The sequence below is a fragment of the Rhincodon typus genome, chromosome 8 (assembly GCF_021869965.1).
Source record: "Rhincodon typus isolate 14 chromosome 8, sRhiTyp1.1, whole genome shotgun sequence".
Taxonomy (NCBI): Eukaryota; Metazoa; Chordata; class Chondrichthyes; order Orectolobiformes; family Rhincodontidae; genus Rhincodon; species Rhincodon typus.
The window spans coordinates 94,160,939-94,165,830 of record NC_063339.1 but is presented as its reverse complement, the minus strand read 5'-3'; positions in this window follow the sequence as shown (position 1 = coordinate 94,165,830).

Sequence of the window (4,892 nt, the reverse complement as noted above, 5' to 3'; positions counted from 1 at the left end):
GAGATAGTAGGAACTGCAGATGCTGGAGAATCTGAGATAACAAGGTGGAGAGCTGGATGAACACAGCAGGCCAAGCAGCATCAGAGGGATTTCACAAGCTTCGAAATCTCCCCTCCCCCTACCGCATCGCAAAACCAGCCCAGCTCGTCCCCGCCTCCCTAACGTGTTCTTCCTCCCACCTCAAGCCACACCCGCATCTCCTACCTACTAACCTCATCCCGCCCCCTTGACCTGTCCGTCCTCCCTGGACTGACCTATCCCCTCCCTAACTCCCCACCTACACTCAGCTTTACTGGCTCCATCCCCGCCTCTTTGACCTGTCTGTTTCATCTCCACTCATCTTCTCTTCTATCCGCCTCCCCCTCTCTCCCTATTTATTTCAGAACCCCTTTCCCCTCCCCCATTTCTGATGAAGGGTCGAGGCCCGAAACGTCAGCTTTCCTGCTCCTATGATGCTGCTTGGCCTGCTGTGTTCATCCAGCTCTACACCTTGTTATCCAAGATTGTTCAATCTCTCTTCATAACTGAAAGTATTCAGCCCAGAATATACTCTGGTAAACCTCTTCTGCATCGTTTCTCGTGCTGTCACATCCCTGCTATAATGTGAATTACAGAACTGTACATAATACTCTCGCTATAGCCGAATGAACGAATGAAGTAAATGATGCAGAAAGTCACAGAAAATGGTCTATTTCATCGAAGTCTCTTTTGATCAATGCTGTATGGTGTCCTTTTCCTGAGTCTGATACTCCAGTAATCACTGGTGCATGTCAGGAAAAAGCTGCTCCATGATGTTTGGTCTCACAACCGCAATATCTCATTGGATCGACTGGTTTGAAGTTCCCGTTGGTAAGTCTGGAGCACGTTCATTCAGCGACAGTCGAAGTAACAGGACAGACTGAAAGGTGTCAATGTAAAAATGAATGTTAGATTGCTCAGTACCTCAGTGAAGTGAACCGAGGAACGTAAAGGAGGTTTGGTGATTGTGGGAGGGAGAGAAATCTTCAAGAACTGGGCTTGAATTCTGATACATCAAACGCAGATACGCAAAATAACGAGTGTTTGAGGGAAGAAAATCATCAACTCGGGGAATATTTTCAAGTAAAAATGTTTGACATTTTGCTGCATTTCTGTAGCACCTGTCACAAGGCCTAAAAAAAGCGACAAACACCCACTGCCATGACTTGGATTCGAACAAAACCCCGACAACCACAACAGAGTTACAGCGCGACAGAGCAATACATGGTTCACCAAGGCAATGTGTAGAGTGGCAGAAGGTATGTTAAGATCAGTACCAGTTACACAACAGGAATTCTTGCTGAACAGTGGACTCAGATGCAGGAACTCAGCATGAGCTGAACTTTTAACTTAATGGAGATTCCATGATTCAGAATGTTGAAGGCTGAGATTGATAGTTTTCTACAAAACATCAAGGACTCAGGGGATAGTGCAGGATATTGTTGAAATGTATTCTTCAATAGCAATTTAGCTTTACGTCGTTTACTTCATCAGTTCCCACACACAAGGAAGTAACCACTGCTGCAGGCGATCATATAATCCCAGTTCCTGGGCCCGGAACCAAAGAAACTCAGTGCCCCAGCCGTGAAGATACAACCGGAAATGGGGATGGCACTGAGCGGGTGGAGCTACTCTATGGCTCCAGTTAAAACTGACTCAGAGATAGTAGGAACTGCCGATGCTGGAGAATCTGAGATAACAAGGTGTAGAGCTGGACAAACACAGCAGGCCAAGCAGCATCAGAGGAGCAGGAAGGCTGACGTTTCGGGCCTAGACCCTTCTTCAGAAATGTGGCTGTCGTGACACAGTCGGTGAGGGCGCAGTCCTTCTATGACGGTATGGAGGCGCGTGAAATGCCAAGGCTATGAGCTCCAACCTCACCCGGAGCAGCTTTTATTGACATGGAGCAGGGATTATTGGGGCATCAGGCTGTACAGAGCAATGTCAGTCAGCATGGGATTTGTTAAAAAAGACTAACTTCTTTTGTTGGATCATGATCTGTCCCGGGGAAATGTTTCAATTATCAATCAAATTAGAGATTACTCCTCTGTCAACCAACAGATTGCCCCCGCCTGTTAAATTCATTGTTTGTATGTTTGTCTGTGTGTCTTTTAAAACAGAATTCCTATCCCATATCCACGACCTTTTCATCAGAACCAGGCAAATTTTCATGTGCTTGTCACCATAGAGAAAGGATTTTGTGATTTTGGAAGGCAGAAGGGCGAGAACAGGATGATAAAGACAGAATGGCGAATGATAGCCTTCAGATGAATTTAAATGTCAATGTGCATGATCAGGGGAATGTTACCATCCACAGACAAACAAAAATTAGGAATGTAACAAAAACAGAAATTTCTGGAGAAGCTCAGTAATTCTGACAGCATCTATGGAGCGAAAGAAGAGTTCACGTTTCTGGCTCAGAGACACTTCTTCAGAATTTTTTACAATGAGGAATGTAACTGCTCGATTAGCCTTTACCGAAAGTTCAGAAAAATCATGAGTCTGTCCCTCTGAATGAGTTGCTGGACTGCTCAACCCCTTTGTCTGACACTGTGTGTATGTTCATGATACGTTGCTGTTTGTGTTTGTGTGTGTGTGTGTCTGTTTCTGTCTATCACATCCTGGTTGGCGTGACACATTGGAATTGTACAAGCAGGAAGGCGTGCCACCAAGTGTGCTCCTATTCAAAAGCAAGAAGGAAGTTACAATCTATTTCAGTTGTGGGTTGCATGATAGATAATAGCATAGTGGCACAGCGGGAGTATGCTGGGCCCATAACCCAGAGGTCATGGATTGAAACCATCCCTGCTATTTACACAACAAACTGATATTTGTTACCTGAGCAGTAGTGTTTAAGCTTGCTTTGCTCACATTGTCTCTGCATCAGCTTCTTGCTCCCTGTCAACAATTCGATCTGCAGTAAACCGCATTTATTCCAGCATGGACACACACTGTAAATGTGACAAACACACGCCAGCTGAGACTTTTCCCCTTCACTCAATCCTTTCTTAAATGAAACTAACACTGGCATGATGGTCCGAATGGCCTTCTCCTGTTCTCTGTCACTCTGGGATGATCTGAACAGTGACAGTTATTCTCTACAATGAAGCAATACAGCGGGGAGATAGCAGTGTAGTGGTGATATATCTCCTAGTAATCCCGAGGGACTGACCATGTCAGCTGCTGGAGTTTACACTGAAATGAATAAAATCTGGAATATAAATCTGATTTCACGAACAAAACCATGACTTTAATTTCCTGAAATCCCAGTCATTCATGCCCCCTTGGGAGGGAGGTCCTTACCTGGTCTGGCATTCAAGTGACTCCAAGCCCACAACAATATGGTTGACCCCAAACTGTCCTCTGACATCAATTCAAGGTGATTTCGGGATGAACAACAAATGCTGTCCTGACCAGTGCTCCCCACATCCCGTGGGAGAACAAGAAAGAATGAAAACACATTCACAGCAGGCAAGAACAGGCCTTGGTCCTGCGTGGACTTGAATTCACCTGATTGCCCAACCTGGATAGACACAAGAACACCCACACCACAGAGAAACCAGAGAAACGTGGGGACTGAGGGAAGGATTCAGTTACCCACTGAGGTGGAAACTCATTTACTCAGTGACACTGGGGAGATGCCGATCAGGAATGCCATGTGTGGGAACAGATAACTCAGAGAAACAACCTCTGGAGACATCAGCAAATTCACATATGACAGTAGGGGTTAGATTTTTTTGTTAATCCCGACCAGGAATGAACCATGTCTGGATGACTTTCCAGTGGAGTTCTGAGGGTGACTCGACTTGAAATGTTACCTTTGATTTCTCTCCACAGATACTGCCAATTCTGTTCAGTTTTTCCAGCAATTTCTGTTTTTTATTTGTTTCTGCTTTTTCCAGTGAGTTCCATTGTTGTCTGATGTAGATCAATGATTAAAACCGAGTTGTATGGGCCATAATTTAGAAGTTTGCAGACAACACACAACAATGTGTGATGTAGTGAACAATAAGGAACAAAGCGTGGGACTGCAGGGAGATATCAATCAGGTGGAAAGAAAAGAATGGTGAATGGAATTCAATCCAAAGAGATTCATATTGAATTCAGGAAGAGTGAACAATGGAAGTGGGGATGCTGAGTGGTGTAGAGGTACAAAGACACCTTGGAGTGGGCATTCACAAATTCCTGAAGGTGGTTGGACAGGACAATCACATGGTCAAGAGGGTTTTGGGATACTTTCTGTTCTCGACCACAGGCTGGACTATAAGATCAGGAAGTTGATGCTGGAGCTTTAGCTAACACCACTTCAGAGAACAGCTGGAAGACTGAGCACAAGTCTGGTCATTGCGTTGGTCAACTTTTTTTTAAAAAAAAATGTCATGATAGAAGATCCAGGGGAGAAACAGGCTTTCTGGCCCGTCAGGTTCACTGCACCACTCAATGAGATCATTATTGATACTGCTCCAAGTCAGGATGGTACGCACCCTGGAGGAGAACTTGCAGAAAGTGCTGTTTTGATGCATTCTCTGCTCTTGTCCTTCTGGGTGGTAAGAGCTTGCAGGCTTGGAAAGTGCGGTCAAAGGAGAGTGGGTGAGTAACTGCAGTGCATTTGGTAGATAGTGCACTCTGCTGCCACTGTACCTCAGTAATGAAGGGAGTAAATGCTGAAAGTACTGAATGGGGCACCAGTTAAGTGGACTGCATTGTCTTAGGATGGTGTCAGGTTTCTTGGTGTCATTGGAGCTGCATCCATCCAAGCAAATTGACAAGTGTTCTTAATGACAGACATTCTTAAATGATGCACAGGCTTTGGGGAGTCACGAGTTGAACTAATCACGATAGAATCTTTTCCCTCTGACCTACTTTTGTAGGCA